The following is a 25,689-nucleotide window of genomic DNA, read 5'->3' on the forward strand; positions in this document are numbered from 1 at the left end:
AAAAGAAACAGAAAAACAGAAACACTACTTACCAGTCACAAAAAGCACTTCCTCCCCACCCAGCTTTGAATTCCCACCTCGATTCAAATTCCCAAACTCACTCTTTGCTGTCTCACTCCTGGCTGTCTTCTCTGTCTCACTGGGAGAACTCACTGGGAGTGAGTTACAAGTGGCTCTTTTTAAACTGTCCTGAATTGACTCCCCTCCCCACCTGCTTTCAGATCAAAGTAGATTAAAGTGGCTGACACTTAACTGCCAACCAGTTATGTGAGTGGGTGGGGCAGCCTGTGCAAAAAGGTTGAAGGATTTCGAAACTTCAGTCAGAGAAAGCGATTGGCACGGCTCAAACAGAATTGAAAAGAACTCATTTGAAATGAGACTGGGAGAACGAACAAGATCACAAAAAGTTCAAAGGACAAAGCAAAAGTAGGATAGTATTTTGAGTGAATAGGAGAAGCATCTTAACAACATTCTTGAAACAGCTTAAAGAGATTTTGATAAAGAGTACATGAGATGTGAAAGCACAATAATGACATTTTGACTCTTTTAACTCAAAATGCAAATTTACCACATATGAATCTGGAAAGTGGACTTGAGAGTGGAGCTCTGCCTACATATGACAAAAAGGACAATTGCACTGTAGACTTAAATGAAATCAGAAGAAAAAGAAACACAAGACTTGAGTTATGATGTTATCATGTATTGATTTTGATGTTGCTGTTGAAGTTATTGTCTTTGTTTTAGTCAAATCATTGTAATTATATATATTTAATTGTGAACTTAGAAACATTTACTTGTATGATGTAATAAATTATGTGGTTAGAGATTTGGCATGTTAAGTTTGTGAAAAGTGGATGTAACACAAAATCACCATGATTATGAAGTTTGTTTCTTTCAAAGGTGGAGGTGTTAGGAAAGTGATAGGGGACTCAATTGTAAGGGGAATAGACAGGCGGTTCGGCGGACGCAATCGAGACTCCAGGATGGTATGTTGCCTCCCTGGTGCAAGGGTCAAGGATGTCTCGGAGCGGCTGCAGGACATTCTGGGGGAGGGAGGGTGAACAGCCAGCTGTCGTGGTGCACATAGGCACCAACCATATAGGTAAAAAACGGGACGAGGTCCTACAAGCTGAATTCAGGGAGTTAGGAGTTAAACTAAAAAGTAGGACCTCAAAGGTAGTAATCTCAGGATTGCTACCAGTGCCACCAGCAGGTATTTTTCATGAGATGTAAAGGTTCTGGAAGTGTCAATACTGAACCATAAAAGAAGAATGGCTGAAAACAGGTTTTCAACTTGTTGGAGCGTTTGGGTTTGGGTGACTGGTGGAGGGATAGTGGATTGAATCTGGAGAAAATTACAAAGGCCTGTAACTTCCTCAGAGTAACGATCTCCGGCAGGGAAGGACTTACTTTCACTGGGATTCCAAAGCTCCTGTCTCGCCCAATCTACCTCACTCAGGCTGGTCGAGACAGGAGCAGTGAAGCACCGGCTGCAGCGGAGTAGAGTAACTGGAGCGGAGAGAGGTAAAATAACGCCTCCACCAGGAGCTTGTTAAAAGTTAAGTGATTCAAACAATGGGAGCAGGGAGCGGGTCAAAACGGAGGGGGAGGCGCAGGGGTCAGGCCAGACATGAGGGAGAGGACAGATCGGGGGGGGGGGGGGGGTCAGGTCGAACGCAAAAAGGGGGCCGGGTCAAATCAGAGGGAGGAAGGAGAGGCTCAGACTGAGGGAAGCGGGGGGGGGGGGCGGAATGGGGCGTCAGTCCGGGAGAGGGAGGCATCAGACTGGAATAGAGCTTCAGTCTGGAGGGAGAGCGGGGGCCATCAGTCCAGCAGGGAACAAACAGACTGGGTCACATGGATTGGGGATGGCCCGTGTCGCACCGGGGTGGAGGGGCGGGGCGGGCCTGGGGGTGCTGGGGGTCAGGAGGGGAGGGGGGCTGCAGGAAAGGTGTGGTGGGTCGTCTGGGGGCGGGTCATGTATGTGGAGGCTATCTCATGGGAGGCAGGGTCTGTTCTTTTTAAATAGTTATTATGGAGTTAGAAGTGATTTTTCTTTCGTCTAACTCTTTCAGAGTAACTATCAGGGTAAAACAGACAGAACCATCTGAAGTTAGTGATTTAATCGCTTGTCAGATGGTTCCTTCCCAACGCAATTGTCCAGACGCCAGCCCTTCTGGGCTGTTGCCGGGTAAAACCCTACACTGAAACCTCCGAGAGGAATTCCCAGCACATCACTGAGGTAGCTCCTGAATGCGACACTGGGGCTCTAGGAGGTTATGGGCCAGCATATCCAGCTTTGCAATTTCACCCAAGTAACAGAACCCCTCGGGAAAGACGTGTTGTTGATTATCCAAGCAATGAGTGAAGTTTACACAAACCTTGTTTTTCCTGGGCTTCCTGAAGCTAATGGAAGCAAGATCAGAAGGACAGGGCGAATTGAGTGTTTGGTCTACCAAAGGGAAATACAGTAATATTCAGTCCCCCACACCTGCTTTCTTACTTAGTGAGCAACAAGAGTTCACAATACTTCTGTAGGGAGTTTACTTCTTACATTTAAGAAGTTTCACCCACCACATCAGAATGGGTGGCATTTTAGCTTGGATTGGAGCAATAAGACCAGCATTAGCAGAAACCTGCTCCTCACAGACCTGCAGCTGCAGAAGAGGGAGGACAGAAGCAGAGAAAGTGAATGACAGGGAGGGGAGTGCCGGGGGTCAACATCAGAGAGTGGCGGGGTAGCAGAGAGGTGGAGCGGCAGAGAGGTGCAGTTCACAGGTGGGATGCCTGCACAATTTGAGGCTGGATGGGAAAAAGCTCTGGACTGCTTCCTCCCTGAGGTTCTGGAGGGAATCCCTTCCATGCAATCTTACGTTTCCCCACCCTCTTCCAAACCTTCCTGGGGCGAACAGAAAATTCCTGATGAGTTGCGGTGTTTATTTTTTATCTGAGAGAGTCCAATTCCCCTGACATCTCCAAAAATCTGTCCTGGTCCACCCACGTCGACGCTATCACCAAGAACGCACAACAGCGCCTATACTTCCTCAGGAAACTAAGGAAATTCGGCATGTCCACATTGACTCTTCCCAACTTTTACAGATGCACCATAGAAAGCATCCTATCAGGCTGCATCACAGCCTGGTATGGCAACTGCTCGGCCCAGGACTGCAAGAAACTTCAGAGAGTCGTGAACACCGCCCAGTCCATCACACAAACCTGCCTCCCATCCATTGACTCCATCTACACCTCCCGCTGCCTGGGGAAAGCGGGCAGTATAATCAAAGATCCCTCCCACCCGTCTTCCTCACTCTTCCAACTTCTTCTATCAGGCAGGAGATACAGAAGCCTGAGAACACGCACGAACAGACTCAAAAACAGCTTCTTCCCCACTGTCACCAGAGTCCTAAATGACCTTCTTATGGACTGACCTCATTAACAGTACACCTGTATGCTTCATCCAATGCCAGTGCTTACATAGTTACATTGTATATGTTGTGTTGCCCTATTATGTATTTTCTTTTATTCCCTTTTCTTCTCATGTACTTAATGATCTGTTGAGCTGCTCGCAGAAAAATACTTTTCACTGTACCTCAGTACACGTGACAATAAACAAATCCAATCCAATCCAATCCAACATCACAAGCTGATTGGCACAGGGTCAACAAGATTAAAGAGGTAAATGCATGGCTCAAAGGGAAAAAGGGTTCGAATTCTTGGAAAGAGGGAGCTGTTCCAATGGGACGGGCTCCACCTGAATCATGCTGGCACTAGAGTCCCGATGAATCACATAACTGGGGTGTGGATAGGACTTTAAACTAAAATAACTGAGGGAGGGTGGGGCCACGGAGGCTTCAGGTGCATGGAGAATTAGAAAATCAAAGTTTAAAAAAAATAAATTCAGAGTACCCAATTATTTTTGTTTCCAATTAAGGGGCAATTTAACGTGGCTAATCCACCTAACCAGCACATCTTTGGGTTGTGGGGGTGAAAACCATGCAGACATGGGGAGAAGGTGCAAACTCCACACGGACAGTGACCCAGGGCCGGGATTCAAACCCGGGTCCTCAGCGCCACAGTCCCAGTGCTATCCACTGCACCACATGCCGCCCCCAGAAAATCAAAGTTAAAGGGGATGGTAGGCGTGCTGGTTAGTAATGAGGCTGATAGTTACCAGAAAATAAAAGGAAGATGACAGAAGATGTGAACTTCATATTGCACCAAGGAATCATACAGGATTAGGGAAATTTAATAATAGAACAAACTTAAAGTCTTTGTATCTGAATGCACAAAGCATTTGGATTAAATTTCTGAGTCAACAGCGCAAATAGAGTCAAAGGAGTATTGGATTGGATTGGACTTATTTATTGTCACGTGTACCAAGGAACAGGGAAAAGTATTTTTCTGCGAGTAGCTCAACAGATCATTAAGAACATGGGAAGAAAAGGGAATAAAAGAAAATACATAATAGGGCAACACAAGGTACACAATGTGGCATCGGTTGAAGCATACAGGTGTGTAATGTTAATGAGGTCAATCCAAAAGAGGGTCATTTCGGAGTCTGGTAACAGCGGGGAAGAAGCTGTTTTTGAGTCTGTTCGTGCGTGTTTTCAGACTTCTGTATCTCCTGCCCGATGGAAGAAGTTGGAAGAGTGAGTAGGCCGGGTGGGAGGGGTCTTTTATTATGCTGTCCGCTTTCCCCAGGCAGCGGGAGATGTAGATGGAGTCAATGGATGGGAGGCAGGTTTGTGTGATGGACTGGGCTGTGTTCACGACTCTCTGAAGTTTCTTGCGGTCTTGGGCCGAGCAGTTGCCATACCAGGCTGTGATGCAGCCGGATAGGATGCTTTCTATGGTGCATCTGTAAAAGTTGGTAAGGGTTAATGTGGACATGCCGAATTTCCTTAGTTTCCTGAGGAAGTATAGGCGCTGTTGTGCTTTCTTCGTGGTAGCGTCGATATGGGTGGACCAGGACAGATTTTTGGAGATGTGCACCCCTCGGAATTTGAAACTGCTAACCATCTCCACCTCGGCCCCGTTGATGCTGACAGAAGTGTGTACAGTACTTTGCTTCCTGAAGTTAATGACCAGCTCGTTACTTTTGCTGGCATTGAGGGATAGATTGTTGTCGCTGCACTAGGTTCTCAATCTCCCTCCTGTATTCTGACTCGTTGTTATTCGAGATCTGGCCCACTATGGTTGTATCGTCAGCAAACTTGTCGATGGAGTTAGAACCAAATTTTGCCACGCAGTCGTATGTGTACAGGGAGTAGAGTAGGGGGCTAAGTACACAGCCTTGCGGGGCCCCAGTATTGAGGACTATTGTGGAAGAGGTGTTGTTATTCATTCTTACTGATTGTGATCTGTTGGTCAGAAAATCGAGGATCCAGTTGCAGAGTGGGGAGCCAAGTCCTAGGGTTTGGAGCTTTGATATGAGCTTGGCTGGGATTATGGTGTTGAAGGCGGAGCTGTAGTCAATAAATAGCAGTCTGATGCAGGAGTCCTTGTTGTCGAGATGCTCCAGGGATGAGTGTAGGGCCAGGGAAATGGTGTCTGATGTGGACCGGTTGCGACGGTATGCGAATTGCAGTGGATCAAGGCATTCTGGGAGTATGGAGGTGATGCGCTTCATGATCAACATCTCGAAGCACTTCATTACGACTGAAGTCAGGGCCACCGGATGGTAGTCAATGAGGCACGTTGCCTGGTTCTTCTTTGGCACCGGTATGATGCTGGTCTTCTTGAAGCAGATGGGGATCTCGGAGTGCCTTGCTGCCGGAGATACTGCTCGGCTTCGCTTTGTAGCCCGTTATGTTGTTTCGTCCTTCCCACAACCGCCGAGAGTCTGTCTGTTACTCTTGCTTGGTCTGATATTCTCTCTTGGTATCTCGGATGGCTTTGCGCAGGTCGTACCTGGATTTCCTGTATAGGTTAGGGTCGTGTGACTTGATTACTGAAACATGGTTACTTGGCAGCAGATACATGGGAACACCACAGCATGGAAGTTCCCCTCCAGCTCACTCACCAGCCTGACTTGGAAATATATCGCCGTTCCTTCACTGTCGCTGGGTAAAACTCCTGGAACTGCTTTCCTAGTAGCACAGTTGGTGTACCTGCACCTCGTGGACTGCAGCGGTTCAAGAAGGCAGCTCACCACTACCTTCTCAAGGGCAATTAGGCATGGACAATAAATGCTGGCCTAGCCAGTGAAGTCCACATCCCGCAAAAATTATATTTTTAAAAAAGAGACCAAGCCTGGGAGTTTAATGTCCAAGTGTTCGCAGTATTTCAGAAGGATAGGCAGGAAGGAAAAGGAGGTGACGTAGCTTTGTTGGTAAAGGAAGAGATCACTGCTGTCATCAGAAATGATATTGGCTCTGGAGATCAAGATATAGGGCTGAATTCTCCGCCGTCAGGATTCTCCGTTTTGTCGGCAGCCCGGGGGTTTCCCAATGGCGTGGGGCTGCCCCACAATGGGAAACCCCATTGACCAGCCGACGAAACGCAGAATCCCGACGTTGTGCTGCACGGCGGGCGGAGCAACCCGCCCGTAGTATCAGTCTGGATAGAAATAAAAAATAGCAAGGGAACGAAGTCCCCGGTGGGAACAATCTATAGGTCTCCAAACAGTAATTCCGCAGTGGGGCACAGTATTTAACCAGGAAATACTGGGGGGTGTAGGAAGGGTACAGCAATAATCATGGGTGATTTTAACGTGCATATCATAGAATCCCTACAGTGCAGGAGGCCAGTTGGCTCATCGTGTCTGTACCAAACCTCTGAAAGAGCACCCCACCTAGGGGGCACCCACCCTATTCCCGTAATCCAGTAACCACATCTAACCTTTTGGACACTAAGGGGAAATTTTACAGAGCCAATGCACCTAATCTGCACATCTTTGGACTGGATGTAGACTGGATTAATCAAATTGGCAAAGGTAGTCTCGAGGGAGAGTTAATTTAATGTATTGGAGACTGTTTCTTGGAGCAATGTGTTTTGGAACCAACCAGGGAGCAGGCTAGTTTGGATTTGGTAGTGTGTACTATGGAAAGATTATTTAATCTTATAATAAGGATCCTCTAGGGAAGAGTGATCATAGCATGCTAGAATTTCAAATTCAATTCAAGGGTGAGAAACTGCTGTCCTACACTTGTGTTCTGGAATTAAACAAAGGTAATTACATAGGCATGGGGACAGATTTTCCCTCGTGCACTGGGGAGGAAGACTAAAAGGTAGGACAGTTAATGAGCAGTGACAATTGTTTAAGAAGGTATTTAATTCCACCCATCTAAAATATATTCCAAAAAGAAATAAAGACTGCAAGGAGGGAACAAAACATTCATGGCTAAGCAAGGAAGTTAAAGATAACATAAAATCAAAAGCGGTGGCATACCACATTGCAAAGGCCAGTGGCAGGCTGAAAGATTTAGAAACTGTTAATGATCAACAAGTGCTAAATATATAATAAAAAGAACAAAGGTAAATTATGAAAGAAAACTAGTGCAAAATATTCTGGGTGGGAGATATAGGAGGGATGGCCGAGGTAGGTTCTTTACTCAGAGAGTGGTTAGGGTGTGGAATGGACTGCCTGCTGTGATAGTGGAGTCGGACACTTTAGGAACTTTCAAGCAGTTACTGGATAGGCACATGGAGCACACCAGAATGACAGGGCGTGGGATAGCTTGATCTTGGTTTTGGACAAGGCTCGGCACAACATCGAGGGCCGAAGGGCCTGTTCTGTGCTGTACTGTTCTATAAAATATAAAAAAGGATAGCAAAAGCTTCTAGATGTTTCTAAAAGGGAAGACAGTAACTAAAGTGAATATTGGTTCCTTGGAGGATGAGACTGGGGAGCTAATAGCGGGGAACACAGAAATGCCGGAAACACAAAATCAGTATTTTGCCTCAGTTTTCATGATGGGAGATACACAAGCAGCACGGTGGCATAGTGGTTAGCATGGCTGCCTCACGGAGCCGAGGTCCCAGGTTCGATCCCGACTCTGGGTCACTGCCCGTGTGGAGTTTGCACATTCTCCCCGTGTTTGTGTGGGTTTCGCCCCCACAACCCAAAGATGTGCAGGGTAGGTGGATTGGCCACGCTAAATTGCCCTTAATTGGAAATTAAATGGTGGGAGATACTAGGACCATTCCAATATTAACAGGTAATGCAGAGGTTATGGAAACAAAGGAACTTAGAACAATCATGACAAATGGGGGAAAAGTACTGAGCAAACGATTGGGTCTCCAGGGCCTGATGGCCAACGTTCTAGGATCTTAAACGAGTGGCAGCAAAGGTAGTGGATTCATTGGTTATAATATTCCAAAATTCCCTGGATGCAGGAAAGTTTCCAGTGGATTGGAAATTTGCTAATATAACACCCTTATTCAAAAAGAGAGGGAGGCAGAAAGTAGGAAACTATAGACCAGTTAGTTTCACATCTTTCATTGGTAAATTGTTATAATCCGTTATTAAGGAAGTAATAACAGGGCATTTGGAAAGTCAGAACGCAGTCCATAAGAATCCGATCAGAAGGAGAATGGAGCATCGGCCGAAAAACAGGGTCATTGCCAGGCACCATAGATCATAGATCATAGAATTTACAGGGCAGAAGAAGGCCATTTGGCCCATCGAGTCTGTACCAGCTCTTGGAAAGAGCACCCCACCCAAGGTCAACACCTCCACTCTATCTCCATAACCCAGTAACCCCACCCAACACTAAGGGCAATTTTGGACACGAAGGGCAATTTAGCATGGCCAATCCACCTAACCTGCACATCTTTGGACTGTGGGAGGAAACCGGAGCACCCGGAGGAAACCCACGCAGACACGGGGAGGATGTGCAGACAATGACCCAAGCCGGAATCGAACCTGGGACCCTGGAGCTGTTAAGCAATTGTGCTATCCACAATGCTACCGTGCTGCCCACCAATCCAATTCCGATGCGCCGGTCTCCTGCTGGTGGCGGCAGTGAGCTTCACGCCCTACACCAGCGGGAGGATGCAACTCAGTGATCTGAATCTATTTGCATCTGATTAATGGCTGGAAGCCCAAGTCTCCAGCCCCAGGTATGCACTGACCAGAAAATTGTCCTGGTGGACTTTGGTGCAGGTTTCCCAAAACGTGGCCCTAACGTGCTGGACCATGCGGTGGGTCAGTGCATAACTGAGGTGCCCTTCAAGATCCATCAGAAGGCCCCCTTTCTCCCACAATGCAAAACCCAAACCCCGAGCTCCCCTCTGATCCCTTCCCACCCACCCCCCCACAATCCCGAACACGCTCCCCAGGTCCTCTCATCAATCAGACCCTCCCAGGACCCTCTAGCACCCTCAGACACCCCCCCAATCAGAACTCCCATCAGAGACCCCCAAACAGAGATGTGAAAAAGAGGAAGTGGTGAAGGGCTGTCAATCATAGCAATGCTTATAAACATTGTGGTTAGCATCAAAGCAAGCTAATGGAGGTGTGTTTAAGCGCGAAGGGAAAGATAGATCAACAATCCATCAGCACCTGTCTCTGGAGTCAGAACATTGTCAATCGTAGGCTAATAAAATTGAATGGGAGCTTTGCATTTCAAAGGTTTTCAGGGGACTTGAAGTCCTTTGAAGTGTACTTGGCTTTTGAAGAAACCTCTGACACTTGTAACAGCTGCTGCTTTAAACATTTCTGTCTGAGTCAGCAGATATTAGGGAAGGGTAAGTGAAAATGCAGTGATTGTTCACTCTACTACCTGAACTACTCTTGAGCTTTCAGGCAGGCGTGATGATGGTCGTCTCTCGAGGGGTCTCTGATGGAGTTTCTGATGGGGGAGTCTCTGCTGGGGGGGGGTCTGACGGTAGTGCTGAGTGTCGGTGGAGGAGTGGGGGATGTTGGGTCACCCTCATGCGCATGTTGTGGAGGAGGGGGTGATCCATTATTCCCGTGGTGGGACGTGGATACCCCTACTTGTCAGCTGAGGGGGGATGCAGGATTTGCGTTCGGGGGGGGGGGGGGGGGGCACAGCCAGACCTCAGTATCGGGCCGCCATTTTTGAGCTCTCCCCCATGCCTAAATTAGCATGTTAAAGGAGATGGAATCGCACCTGGGTGCCACTCCGAGCACCAGGGGAGACCAGTAGCCAGTCCTCGCTGGTGGGAGCACTTACACTTCAGAACAGAGAATCCAGCCCCAAATGTTTAAATTTAGAAATTCTTGCAATCGGTTAATGGCATTTTGCCATATTTGATATCAAATGCAATCAAATCACAAATGGAACTCAGAGACATCAAGTCACTTGAAGTTATCCAATACAATCAAAGATATTAAATGCATACAAAGCTATCCAATATACACAAAGCTATCAAATACTCAAAGATGACAAATATACTCAAAAGGTGACAAATGCACTCTGCAATCTGCATTGAAAATTCGAAGGAAAGTAATTATTTAAACTAGTTTCTGAATTTATTCAGTTTTGTCATCTAATCAAAAAACCACTATGCACCACATGGTTTAGAGGACCACCAAATTCCTATTCATTCTTAATTTTAGTCTCAGGGATTATAGCTACTGCCACTACCCCCAAAAAACATCAACCACAGTCTGAGGGTGTAAACTCTCGACTCCCCTCCCCAACTAAACCCCCTCCCCCAACCCAAATTCGCAGAGTAAATCTCTCTCTCACCCACCCCTCATTCTCAGAGTCGAAGCTCTCTCTCCCCCGCTCACTCCAGTCTGAAGGTCGAATTTCTCTCTGCCCTCCTCCAGTCTCCAAGCGTTTCTCCCTCCACCTCCCTCCAGTCTCCAAATCTTCGCGTTCTCTCCTTGCAGCCTTCAAACACTCTCCCCATACCCCTCTCCCTCCAATCTCCGAACTCTGTCTCTCCACTCTATCTCCCCATTGTCCAAACTCTCCATCCCCATTGTCCAAACTCTCCCCACCAAGCTCCGGTCGCTGACAAACTCCGGGCCCTGAATTCAGGGTCACTACTGAACTCATTTGACTCTCTCAATTCCGGCCCCCATCCCTCCGGACACCCTTTAATCCACACTGAACTAATGCCCAGCACCATTAACCGCCACTTGGAATAGTGCAACGAGCCGGCCTCAACAACACTTTGTCGCTTCCAACCCTGAAACCTGAGCTATTCTGTTGGGAGGGAAGGCAGGAGAGTGAGAGAATGGGGAGAGAGAGGGGAGGAGAACTCCTGAAATCTGGAGTGTTTGGGAGTGGGGGAAATTACTTCAGGGATTGGGAAGGGATAGGAAGAAATTGCTGCAGTTGAGGTATTGGGGGGGGGGGAGACTGCTGCATTGGGGGAGGGGGTGTTTGGGGGGGTCAGGGTTTGTGCTGCACTACTTTATTAATAATAATCTTTATTGTCAAAATTAGGCTTACAGGAACACTGCAATGAAGTTACTGTGAAAATCCTCTCGTCGCCACATTCCGGCTTTCGGGAACACAGAGGGCGAATTCAGAATGTCCAATTCACCTAACAAGCACGTCTTTCGGGACTTGTGGAAGGAAACCGGAGCACCCGGAGGAAACCCACGCAGACATGGGGAGAATGTGCAGACTCCGCACAGACAGTGACCCAAGCCGGAATCGAACCTGGGACCCTGGCGCTGTGAAGTAACTGTGGTAACCACTGTGATCCCGTGCCGCCCATTTATTGTTTATGAAGAAAAACATAAAACTAGCTTATTAAAATATATGTTAAAACCAAAATGCTTTTTCTGAAGTTAGTTCAGGTTTAGGACCTTTAAGCTACCGAAACTCAGAATTATGGAAAATAAACTCCATGATCGCTTTTGGTGTCCGAATGCCTAACGTAAGTGACGTTGCCAAGCACAAATATTTGAACACTGTGGTTTGGGGCAACTGATGACAATGATGTCAGTGGGGAGGTGGCATTGTCACTGGACCAGTAATCCAGGAAATTTGGGTAATGCACTGTGATGCACGATCAATTGAACAAAGACTAGCGTTGGATACAACCGAGGCTTTATTGCTCTAAGATTTGTGGCCTCCCACAGCAGCTGGTGAAATGGCTGCTGAATGGAGGACACGCATATTTATACTCCACCTACTGGGCGGAGCCAGCAGGCAGGGACTACCGGAGAACCTGTAGTACAGGTCCTACCTTACACCATGTAATAAAGGTGTAACAGTGGTTTACCACACACTGGGACTCAGCTCTGAAGAACAGTTACATGGACGTGAAGCATTTCTGTTTCTCTCCCCACAGATATTGCCAAACCTATTGAGCAGTTTTTATTAGCCCTAGCTTTAACCACGTGGATGGCAGAAGGTGAACCATTTGCAACTTGATCTTTTGTTATAATTCCTATGATCCTCAGGGCCCAAGAATGTTGGCATGTTGTTTCCATTGAAATGCAGAAAACACTTAAACCATCGGAATGCCGATCTTTACATATCGGTGACCCGAGGCTGTCACACATTTCAATTCACCTGCTGAAACTAATCTGAGTACAAGGGGCCCGATTGTGTGAATTCATCCTCTTGCATTTTTAAGAAGAGTGCCGGAGAATTGAAAACCTCAATTGAAACGCTTAAAAAATGATTAGGTTACCTTTATGATGTATAAGGATACAGGACCGGCTGAGGAATTATTTCCTGTTGGTTCCTTGGTTTTGACTGATTACTAAATCATTGTTTACGGAACTCGGAGAATGTTGAAAAGCAAAGGCAAACAACAAGCTCCAGTTACTGGCTATAATAGTGCCATTGTACTGATCCTTTGGCATGCATTAAATAAACTTACTGTTGTAGCCATCTGGGATAGTGAAGGAATTTATAATTTATAGGAACCTTAACCTGTCGAACTACGCCAAGTTTGGGGGAAGCTTAGTTGATGAATCAAGTCCTGGCGCAATACGACAAGTTGTAAGATTTGTACTATTTGTAGACTGTGTTAAGTTGTTTGATTCCTTGTATTATTCGACTGTGTATAGTTGAAGGAATTTATATCATCTCTGCTATTCGGTTATCAGTAGCACTTTGCGAATACTGGAACTCAGCAGAAATTTGCAGTATAAACTCCTCAGGTGCCAAAAAGAATTGTTTTATTTGTAGTCGCTTGATTACAATTTGAAAGTCATTTAAAAGGCAATTCGTAGACAATTCGAAGCTTTCAAAGAATTACAGACATTGGGCGTCATTCTCCGACCCCCCGCCGGGTCAGAGAATGGCCGTTGGCCGCCGTGAATCCCGCCCCCGCCCCCGCCGAAGTCTCCGCTCCCGGAGATTGGGCGGGGGCGGGAATCCAGCCGCGCCGGTTGGCGGGACCCCCCGCTGGATTCTCCGGCCCGGATGGGCCGAAGTCCCGCCCAGGAATTGCCTGTCCCGCCGACGTAAATCAAACCTGGTATTTACCGGCGGGACCAGGCAGCGTGGGCGGGCTCCGGGGTCCTGGGGGGGGGCGCGGGGCGATCTGACCCCGGGGGGTGCCCCCACGGTGGCCTGGCCCGCGATCGGGGCCCACCGATCCGCGGGCGGGCCTGTGCCGTGGGGGCACTCTTTCCCTTCCGCCTCCGCTACGGCCTCCACCATGGCGGAGGCGGAAGAGACTCTCCCCACTGCGCATGCGCGGGAAACTTTCGGCGGCCGCTGACGCTCCCGCGCATGCGCGGGGAAACTGACAGCGGCCGCTGACGCTCCCGCGCATGCGCCGCATTTCCGCGCCAGCTGGCGGGGCAACAAACGCCATTTCCGCCAGCTGGCGGGGCGGAAATCCCTCCGGCGTCGTCCTAGCCCCTCAATGTTGGGGCTAGGCCGCCAAAGATGCGGAGACTTCCGCACCTTTTTGCCGGCGCGATGCCCGTCTGATTTGCGCCGGCTTTGGCGCCAGTCGGCGGGCATCCCGCCGTTGGGGGAGAATTTCGCCCCTGATCTTTCTTTGCTTAGGCAGACAGCTTGAAAGTAACTTTTAAAAGGTCAAAGTCTGGCAATGAAACATGAAGAGAGAGAGAAAGCTAATCTTCAGCTAAACTCAAACTCAAAGTCAAAAGTGGACTAACATCACTGACACAGATTGTTAGACTGACAACCCCCAAAAGACATCTCTAAAATGGAGACTATAAAGGACAAAACTGACTAAACTAAACACTAAAACCAAACCCAAAATGGCAGGGAGAAACTTTTCAGTTATACACTTTCATATCTGTCTTTAGTCGTCTAATTACACCCCAATATAATCCTAATTGGTTTGGGTTAGACTCAAACACATTTGATTTGATGGCAAGCCGTCCATCTTCAATGTGCAACATCAGCTTTTCTGACCTAGCTGTTATCTGCATTGTGAACAATGGTGCCTTCATGTTGCTGTGTACTCAATCCCTTGACCTTGACAATTAGCACAAGACAGTGTCAAATTATCTTGCAACTGTGCTGTTTTAATGTCACACTGTCTTTGAAAATATGCATTTGCCAGAACAACGGACCTCAGTAAAAGTGAATTATGCTGTATAAATGGGTATTTAAAACTGGGGCTCAACATTTATGCTTAAACAGCTATCTTTTACCTATACTAGTTGTATTCGAAATACCTGGCTTCTACAGTCGGCCCTTTGATAAATCGAAAAATTGAGATATATCAGGAAAGATTAAAATACATCATTAATGCGATAGGATAGGTAAAAGCGCAAAGAATCATTGCAGTTTTAAACAATAAAATTGACACTTAAAATACAACAGGCATTTCAAAATAATTATTAAAATTATTATACAATAAAAGTTGAACATATGATCTAGTAATAAATGGTAAAATGATTATCAAAATTGATGTCAAGTCTTTGACATCTTCTGGATAATACACAAAAGCTTGTTGAAAGGGTTAATTTTCTTACAGAGACAAAAGAGGCGTATAGCTTGGAATGATGCCATTCGCATCTTTAAACTTTTTTTTTATCACTCAAATGGACTGGGAGTAAAAGTTGGATTGCTGCCAAATTCCCGTTATCAAATTTCTTTGAACAACCTGTTCTTTTGGCTTTTAATCAAAGATTGTTGTTTTTTTTTTAAAACCAGCTTCCACATTGTTTGAAGTTTTAATTTCCAGGCTAATTCCAAACATTTATTTTAAAATATCAAATACAATAACTTATTAAATATATAACTGAACCAATCTTGTGCTGTATCTTGATTTTCTGTAGATGAATTTGTCGATTCTGTTAAAGGAAACACAGCTAACAAGATATGTTAATTTCTTTAAATTAATACTGCAACATTCAGAATAATGACAGTTTTCTTAAGTTGACAGTTCTTGGCAACTTTTTAGCGATACAATGAGGGTTCTTTAGCTGCTTTGATGGCAGCCGTTCTCTTCTGAGTAAGTTCCCTTTCTCGTTTGGAAATTTTCTGTCCCAAGTAAACATCTTTCTGGGCAATTTGTGCTTTGTGAAAGCTAGCTGTGTGACTGTTAGTACTGAGGTGGTTCAAGACCACCCGTAAGTCTTTGTCATGATCATCTTTATTGATAGAGGTTATCAGAACATCATCTTCATATTGGATAATGGTGGAAGGCCGAACAGGCAGTTGCCTGAGATGATTCTGTAAAGCCATGTGGTAAACAGTTGGGCTATTATGATACTGTTGTTGATTAACTGTAAAAGCAAACCATGGTTGTAGTTGCTTAGCCAGTAGGGCTGACCAGAAGCCATACTGGGTGTGCCTTGTTGGTACGTGTTACATGGTTGACCACGAGGTGGAGATGTATTGTAGTGAACATTGTCTACTTCATTATCATCTCTTGAACCCATCCGTTGTTTTTGATAGCATTTTGCCATCCAGTGTTCTACTCTACCACAGGAAAGACATTGTGGTATTTTCTTACGTGATTTTAATGGAGCAAGGGTACATGTTTGTTCTAGCACTGGTGGTGAAATTGTAGTTACTGCTGATATTCCTGCAGGTGCTGCAACAGCCGCCGCTGGAGCAGCAGGTAACATGGGCTGGATTTGAGCAATAGGCTGCATTTGAGCAGCTGCAGTGTTAAAAGTTGCCTGATTGTGCAAACCACGATCTATCTGAATGCATCGGTCAACTATGTCTCGGTATGTGCCAGCTGTGGCCCAAGCTGGTAAAACCAAATTCAAGGCAGCAGAAACTCCAGGTTTAACACCGGCTATAAAAGCCGTTTTTAATGGACTTAAAGTGCTTGCATCCCATGTGTCATTTTCCTGGTCGAGTGTCATCCCTGAATATTCCATCCAAGTATGTAAAAATCTTTCCTCAAAATCCTGAATATCTTCATCATTTTTTTGAAAGCAAGCTGTGATCTTAGACCAATTGGTCCTCGGGGTGCGAAATTGTAATAGCCAATTCTTGACTGCTAGCCAACCAGCTTCTAAATTTTGCAAATCGTCTCCAAGGGCAACTTCTACTTCATTTCTAAGGGTTGAACTTATACGAGTACCTAGCATGATAGTCAAAATTTGTACTCCATCAAATGGGTGGAGACTGTAAATGGCTTGTAATCTGTGAATTGCATCCCATGTGATCTTACCACCCTTTTTAGGGTGTGGAAGACCCTTGGACCATTCGTCAATTTTAGAAGGATCAATTTGTTCATGAACCCATTGGTGGTCAAATATGTTTCTAGTGATAGGTTCACCATCTTCCTCTATTTTTTTGCTTCCAACTCTAACTCGTTTGTGTTTTAAAGGGGCTAGTCGAATTGCTTTAGTATTTTGTATTGTAGGAACACTATCTTCGTCTGATTCATCCGACAGAGAAAATGATTTATGTTTAACAATTGATCGTGGCTGTGCAATTGCCGATTGTGCCACTAGGTGGGTGGCTTGGACTGCTTTCTGAGTTTGTTCAATCTTTTGTACAGAAAGCATGTTTGTCAAAGAATTGCAATGTTCAGTCACGCTGGTTATATTTCTTTCTAAAACACATCTTTCTTTCACTAACTTGCAATTTTCAAGTTCAATTCGCTCAGTTTTTAATTGCAATTGTCGGTATTTTGACTCCACTTCAAAGACTTGATTTTGGAATTCTGTTATTTGAAAAGATAACTGTTGGAGCTCAGAGGTTTTGTTTCGCAAATCTGTTTTAATTTCATCATAATGCTCAAGTTTGGATTTTGCAACTTGCAAATCTGTTTAAATTTCATCAGAATGCTCAAGTTTGGATTTTGCATCTTGCAATTCTGTTTCAAGTTTGGATGTTGCATCTTGCAATTCTGTTTTAATTTCAATATAATGCTCAAGTTTGGATTTTGCAACTTGCAAATCTGTTTTAATTTCATCAGAATGCTCAAGTTTGGATTTTGCATCTTGCAAATCTGTTTCAAGTTTGGATTTTGCATCTTGCAATTCCGTTTTAATTTCATCATAATGCTCAAGTTTGGATTTTGCATCTTGCAAATCTGTTTTAATTTCATCGGAATGCTCAAGTTTGGATTTTGCATCTTGCAATTCTTCAACAGCTGCAATTAGTTGCCTTTTAGTAGACCTATACTCATCATCACTTCGTTCAGTATTTAATTGCAGCTGTTGGTATTTTGACTCCATTTTAAAAACTTGATTTTGGAATTCTGACTCCACTTTAAAAACTTGATTTTGAAATTCTGCGATTTGAACATTTAACTGCTGGAGTTCAGAGGTTTTATTTTGCAAATCTGTTCTAATTTCATCATAATGCTCAAGTTTGGATTTTGCATCTTGCAAATCTTCAAGAACTGCACTTAGTTGGTCTTTAGTGGACTGAAGCTGATGATCACTTTTATTTTTAACAATGATCTCTTGCTGACTGTGTATCTGTCCCGTAATTACCAGGGACCATTTTACACGTTCTGCACCATGTAATCGTGTGCATTTTCCCCATGCTCTCTTGATATTATTGAAGGAACACTGTCCTCTGGGGATATCATACTTTGATTCCATTTTTTTTGAGGTTTCACATAGGTTAAAATGTCTACGAGTGAAAGATCTACAATCCCCCAACATATCTTCAACAGAAACATCCGGTATTCAAGCACCCCCCCTTGGATGTAGTGGGGAGTAATTTTCTGTCTGCTAAAGGCTCTGAATCTACACTTTGAATTGGATCAGCCATAACTTTTCTTGATCGCTGACTGCCGTTTTATTTTAGTTACTGCAGTGACTCATCTTCCAGTCACGTCTATGATAGTCTGACCGACTGGCACTTGATTTATTTAACACAGTCTATAAAAAATGTTCTTTTCAAGGGTCGAAGTGCTGATTGATGCGGCTTTAAGACTTTTAATGGGTGAAAAAGATATTTCTTACCCCAGTCTAGCCGTGGGTTCCGGCTGTCTTCTGGGCCTCCTCCGATTATCTCCGAAGCTTCCCAAAGGTTCCCGACCTCCTCCGATTATCTTCGAAGCTTTCCGTCGTTACCTGGGCCTCCGAAGGTCGTTCAGCACTCCCCCCTCCTGCCCGACTACGTCAATAATAGGAAACTTTAATTTATGGGGATCTTAACCTGTCGAACCACGCCAGGTTTGGGGGAAGCTTAGCTGATGAATCAAGTCCTGGCACAATACGACAAGTTATAAGATTTGTACTATTTTATTTTAGTTACTGCAGTGACTCATCTTCCAGTCACGTCTATGATAGTCTGACCGACTGGCACTTGATTTATTTAACACAGTCTATAAAAAATGTTCTTTTCAAGGGTCGAAGTACTGATTGATGCGGCTTTAAGACTTTTAATGGGTGAAAAAGATATTTCTTACCCCAGTCTAGCCGTGGGTTCCGGCTGTCTTCTGGGCCTCCTCCGATTATCTCCGAAGCTTCCCGAAGGTTCCCGACCTCCTCCGATTATCTTCGAAGCTTTCCTTCGTCACCTGGGCCTCCGAAGGTCGTTCAGTACTCCCCCCATCCTGCCAACTACGCCAAAATGAAGGAATTTATAATTTATAGGGGTCTTAACCTGTCGAACTACGCCAAGTTTGGGGGAAGCTTAGTTGACGAATCAAGTCCTGGCGCAATACGACAAGTTGTAAGATTTGTACTATTTGTAGACTGTGTTAAGTTGTTTGATTCCTTGTATTATTCGACTGTGTAAATTTGAAGGAATTTATATCATCTCTGCTATTCGGTTATCAGTAGCACTTTGCGAATACTGGAACTCAGCAGAAATTTGCAGTATAAACTCCTCAGGTGCCAAAAAGAATTGTTTTATTTGTAGTCGCTTGATTATAATTTGAAAGTCATTTAAAAGGCAATTCGTAGACAATTAGAAGCGTTCAGAGAATTACAGACATTATCTTTCTTTGCTTAGGCAGACAGCTCGAAAGTAACTTTTAAAAGGTCAAAGTCTGGCAATGAAACATGAAGAGAGAGAGAAAGCTAATCTTCAGCTAAACTCAAACTCAAAGTCAAAAGTGGACTAACATCACTGACACAGACTGTTAGACTGACAACCCCCAAAAGACATCTCTAAAATGGAGACTAGAATCAAAGGCAAAAAACACTAAACTAACAGAAAGACAACACAGCACAATACACCCCCAAAGACAATAAAAACACAGACAACACACTAAAAACTAAACTAAAATGGCGGGGGAAACTTTTCAGTTATACACTTTCATATCTGTCTTAAGTCATCTAATTACACCCCAATATAATCCTAATTGGTTTGGGTTAGGCTCAAACACATTTGATTTGATGGCAAGCCGTCCATCTTCAATGTGCAACATCAGCTTTTCTGACCTAGCTGTTATCTGCATTGTGAACAATGGTGCCTTCATGTTGCTGTGTATTCAATCCCTTGGCCTTGACAATTAGCACAAGCAGTGTCAAATTATCTTGCAACTGTGCTGTTTTAATGTCACACTGACTCTGAAAATATGCATTTGCCAGAACAACGGACCTCAGTAAAAGTGAATTATGCTGTATAAATGGGTATTTAAAACTGGGGCTCAACATTTATGCTTAAACAGCTATCTTTTACCTATACTAGTTGTATTCGAAATACCTGGCTTCTACAGATAGCCACTTACAGCAAGAAACAGGGACGATCGCAAAGCTTAAAGGGAAATGTGGCCAATGTAAGATTCGGGCAGGCACAGAGCCTGCATGTATGTTTGTGAGCAAAGAATCCAGACAGTATCGAAACTCCCAACTGATTAGCATTTTGATGGCCCATCTCCGTAAGACAAAGGACTGATACTCGACAATCCCAGACATTTCGGCGCCACTCCCTTTACTCAGGAAGTATCAACAACAGGGTCAATGACCGCTTAGGACACTCCCAGCCATCAAGGCACCCGCCCCTTTATTGGCTCAAGTCGAATACAGTGATCGAGAACTACCCAATTAATGGGGTCCAAACTGAAGAACCGTACAAAAGAGCGCGAAACTTCCCAAGGATAAAGAGAGACACTGCCTTGTGTTCGATCTCTCTTGGACCTGGCGCTCCGGCAACGTCCACCTACAATTGCAGCACCACCAGAAGCAAGTTCAACGCCCACTACCAGGCGGATGAGCCCAGCTGAGCAGCAGTTACTTCTCCAGACCCGATAGATCCAGATTCAAACAAAGGTCACTGTTCCTCTGACCTAAACCGGGTGCCTGAAGTTAAGTACAGGTTGTCATAGTTGATAGGGGTAGTTTAATGTTATAACCTGCCTACTTACCATTGGCTGGGGACTAATGACAATCCCACAATCCTGTGGGAGTATGAGCTTCCCCAATGAGGGGGGCGGAGAAACCATTAGTAAACTCCTAGTATAAATAAAGCTGACCAATTTGGAACCAGCAGGAAGGAGTGTGCAGCAAGGGAAGTTGCTGCTGCTGTTACGTATAAATGTTATTGTAAATAAATGTTATTACTTTGTATCCTTAAAACTCGTGCTGGATTCTTCGTGGCCCTCACACAATTTAACTAGTAGTGTTTATGTTGCATGATAATTGTGTGTGTAAATAAAGTACCCTTGACCTTGAACTAACTAACAGCTGTTTGGCTCTTTCATCGATATCCGGTTGAACCTTGTGGTGGTGTCATTTGATACCTGGCGACTCTGAGCAATATAATATCGAGATCTAAAGAAAAAAGGGCAACCTTATTGATTGCCATATTTATAGCAGGTAAAAAAGGCAACACTGTCAGTTGCTATCTGGTTTGTTGTTGAATGAAATATTGAGTGATCATTGGACTGAAAGATAAGAACTAATTTTCCAACCACCTCCATTAACAATTGATTTATTCCGAAACACAATCAGTGATTTGTTCAATTACCAAAAGGCCCTGTTTTCAAGAAAGTTGCCTCAATGTTAATCATAGAATCCCAGTCAATTCTGCACCAACACTCAGAAAGAGCACCCTACCGAGGCCCACACCCAAGGCCCTATCCCTGTATCCTGATGATCTTTAGATCACTGCTCCCTCACACTGCTCCCTCTCACTGCTCCCTCACACCGCTCCCTCTCACCGCTCCCTCACACCGCTCCCTCATACCGCTTCCTCGCACCGCTCCCTCTCACAGCTTACACACACCGCTCCATCACACCGCTCCCTAACACTGCTACCTCACACCGCTCCCTCGCACCAGTCCCTCTCACCGCTCCCTCACACCGCTCCCTCTCACCGCGCTCTCACACTGCTCCCTCGCACCGCTCCCTCACACCGCTCCCTCTCACCGCTCCCTCACACCGTTCCCTCTCACCGCTCCCTCACACCGCTGCTTCGCACCGCTCCCTCACACCACTCCCTCACACCGCTCCCTCACACGGCTCCCTCTCACCGCTCCCTCACACCGCTCCCTCTCACCGCGCTCTCACAGTACTCCCTCGCACCGCTCCCACACACCGCTCCCTCTCACCGCTCCCTCACACCGCTCCCTCGCACCGCTCCCTCACACCGCTCCCTCTCACCGCCCCCTCACACCGCTCCCTCACACCGCTCCCTCACACAGCTCCCTCGCACCGCTCCCTCGCACCGCTCCCTCTCACCACGCTCTCACACCGCTCCCTCGCACCGCTCCCTCACACCGCTCCCTCACACCGCTCCCTCACACCGCTCCCTCTCACCGCGCTCTCACACCGCTCCCTCGCACCGCTCCCTCACACCGCTCCCTCTCACCGATCCCTCACACCGCTCCCTCGCACCGCTCCCTCACACCGCTCCCTCGCACCGGTCCCTCACACCGCTACCTCAAAACGCTACCTCTCACCGCTCCCTCACACCGCTCCCTCTCACCGCTCCCTCACACCGCTCCCTCTCACCACGCTCTCACACCGCTCCCTCGCACCGCTCCCTCACACCGCTCCCTTTCACCGCTCCCTCTCACCGCTCCCTCACACCGCTCCCTCTCACCGCGCTCTCACACCGCTCCCTCGCACCACTCCCTCGCACCGCTCCCTCTCACCGATCCCTCACACCGCTCCCTCGCACCGCTCCCTCACACCGCTCCCTCACACCGCTCCCTCTCACCGCTCCCTCACACCGCTCCCTCTCACCGCGCTCTCACACCGCTCCCTCGCACCGCTCCCTCACACCGCTCCCTCTCACCGCTCCCTCGCACCGCTCCCTCACACCGCTCCCTCACACCGCTCCCTCACACCGGTTCCTCCCACCGCTCCCTCACACCTCTCCCTCACACCGCTCCCTCACACCGCTCCCTCTCACCGCTCCCTCTCACCGCTCCCTCTCACCGCTCCCTCTCACCGCTCCCTCACACCGCTCCGTCACACCGCTCCCTCACACCGCTCCCTCACACCGCTCCCTCACACCGCTCCCTCACACCGCTCCCTCTCACCGCTCCCTCACACCGCTCCCTCACACCGCTCGCTCACACCGCTTCCTCACACCGCTCCCTCTCACCGCTCCCTCACACCGCTCCCTCACACCGCTCCCTCTCACCGCTCCCTCACACCGCTCCCTCACACCGCTCCCTCTCACCGCGCTCTCACACTGCTCCCTCGCACCGCTCCCTCACACCGCTCCCTCTCACCGCTCCCTCACACCGCTCCATATCACCGCTCCCTCTCCCCGCTCCCTCTCACCGCTCCCTCTCACCGCTCCCTCACACCGATCCCTCACACCGCTCCCTCGCACCGCTCCCTCTCACCGCTCCATCGCACCGCTCCCTCACACCGCTCCCTCGCACCGCTCCCTCTCACCCCCCCTCACACCGCTCCCTCACACCGCTCCCTCACACCGCTCCCTCGCACCGCTCCCTCGCACTGCTCCCTCACACCGCTCCCTCTCACCGCGCTCTCACACCGCTCCCTCGCACCGCTCCCTCACACCGCTCCCTCACACTGCTCCCTCTCACCGCTCCCTCACACCGCTCCCTCTCTCTGCGCTCTCACACCGCTCCTTCGCACCGCTCCCTCACACCGCTCCCTCACACCGCTCCCTCGCACCACTCCCTCTCACCGCTCCCTCACACCGCTCCATCGCACCGCTCCCTCACACCGCTCCCTCGCACCGCTCCCTCGCACCGCTCCCTCACACCGCTCCCTCCGACCGCTCCCTCGCACCGCTCCCTCGCACCGCTCCCTCGCACCGCTCCCTCGCACCGCTCCCTCACACCGCTCCCTCACACCGCTCCCTCGCACCGCTCCAGCACACCGCTCCCTCTCACCGCCCCCTCACACCGCTCCCTCATACCGCTCCCTCGCACCGCTCCCTCACAGCGCTCCATCTCACCGCGCTCTCACACTGCTCCCTCGCACCGCTCCCTCACACCGCTCCCTCACACCGCTCCCTCTCACCGCTCCCTCACACCGCTCCCTCTCACCGCGCTCTCACACTGCTCCCTCGCACCGCTCCCTCACACCGCTCCCTCTCACTGCTCCCTCACACCGCTCCCTATCACCGCTCCCTCTCACCGCTCCCTCTCACCGCTCCCTCACACCGCTCCCTCACACCGCCCCCTCACACCGCTCCCTCACACCGCTCCCTCACACCGCTCCCTCACACCGCTCCCTCACAACGTTCGCTCACACCGCTTCCTCACACCGCTCCCTCACACCGGTCCCTCTCACCGCTCCCTCACACCGCTCCATCGCACCGCTCCCTCACACCGCTCCCTCGCACCACTCCCTCACACCGCTCCCTCCCACCGCTCCCTCGCACCGCTCCCTCGCACCGCTCCCTCGCACCGCTCCCTCTCACCGCTCCCTCACACCGTTCCCTCTCACCGCTCCCTCACACCGCTCCTTCGCACCGCTCCCTCACACCGCTCCCTCTCACCGCTCCCTCGCACCGCTCCCTCTCACTGCTCCCTCTCACTGCTCCCTCACACCGCTCCCTATCACCGCTCCCTGTCACCGCTCCCTCTCACCGCTCCCTCTCACCGCTCCCTCACACCGCTCCCTCTCACCGCTCCCTCACACCGCTCCCTCACACCGCTCCCTCTCACCGCTCCCTCACAACGTTCGCTCACACCGCTTCCTCACACCGCTCCCTCACACCGCTCCCTCTCACCGCTCCCTCACACCGCTCCATCGCACCGCTCCCTCACACCGCTCCCTCGCACCACTCCCTCACACCGCTCCCTCCCACCGCTCCCCCGCACCGCTCCCTCGCACTGCTCCCTCGCACCGCTCCCTCTCACCGCTCCCTCACACCGTTCCCTCTCACCGCTCCCTCACACCGCTCCTTCGCACCGCTCCCTCACACCGCTCCCTCACACCGCTCCCTCACACCGGTCCCTCGCACCGCTCCCTCGCACCGCTCCCTCGCACCGCTCCCTCGCACCGCTCCCTCACACCGTTCCCTCTCACCGCTCCCTCACACCGCTCCCTCTCACCGCGCTCTCACACCGCTCCCTCGCACCGCTCCCTCACACCGCTCCCTCTCACCGCTCCCTCTCACCGCTCCCTCACACCGCTCCCACTCACCGCGCTCTCACACCGCTCCCTCGCACCGCTCCCTCACACCGCTCCCCCTCACCGATCCCTCGCACCGCTCCCTCACACCGCTCCCTCTCACCGCTCCCTCACACCGCTCCCTCTCACCGCTCCCTCGCACCGCTCCCTCGCACCGCTCCCTTGCACCGCTCCCTCACACCGCTCCCTCACACCGCTCCATCTCACCGCACTCTCACACTGCTCCCTCGCACCGCTCCCTCACACCGCTCCCTCACACCGCTCCCTCTCACCGCGACCTCACACCGCTCCCTCTCACCGCGTTCTCACACTGCTTCCTCGCACCGCTCCCTCACACCGCTCCCTCTCACTGCTCCCTCACACCGCTCCCTATCACCGCTCCCTCTCACCGCTCCCTCTCACCGCTCCCTCTCACCGCTCCCTCACACCGCTCCCTCACACCGCTCCCTCACACCGCTCCCTCTCACCGCTCGCTCACACCGCTCCCTCACACCGCTCCCTCTCACCGCTCCCTCATACCGTTCGCTCACACCGCTTCCTCACACCGCTCCCTCACACCGCTCCCTCTCACCGCTCCCTCACACCGCTCCATCGCACCGCTCCCTCGCACCGCTCCCTCGCACCGCTCCCTCGCACCACTCCCTCACACCGCTCCCTCCCACCGCTCCCTCGCACCGCTCCCTCGCACCGCTCCCTCGCACCGCTCCCTCTCACCGCTCCCTCACACCGTTCCCTCTCACCGCTCCCTCACACCGCTCCTTCGCACCGCTCCCTCACACCGCTCCCTCACACCGCTCCCTCACACCGGTCCCTCGCACCGCTCCCTCACACCGCTCCCTCGCACCGCTCCCTCGCACCGCTCCCTCTCACCGCTCCCTCAC

General features: G+C 49.0%; 1 long non-coding RNA gene across 1 annotated transcript; it reads left to right on the forward strand.

Annotated features, from left to right (window-relative positions):
* The first annotated feature begins 1,226 nt into the window (after nt 1-1,226).
* On the forward strand, nt 1,227-11,702 carry LOC140422739 (uncharacterized). Its single transcript, XR_011947572.1, has 2 exons — nt 1,227-1,558; nt 11,367-11,702. It is a non-coding gene; the product is annotated as an uncharacterized lncRNA (long non-coding RNA).
* The last annotated feature ends 13,987 nt before the right edge of the window (nt 11,703-25,689 follow it).

This window comes from Scyliorhinus torazame, chromosome 5 (genome assembly GCF_047496885.1).
Source record: "Scyliorhinus torazame isolate Kashiwa2021f chromosome 5, sScyTor2.1, whole genome shotgun sequence".
Lineage (NCBI taxonomy): Eukaryota > Metazoa > Chordata > Chondrichthyes > Carcharhiniformes > Scyliorhinidae > Scyliorhinus > Scyliorhinus torazame.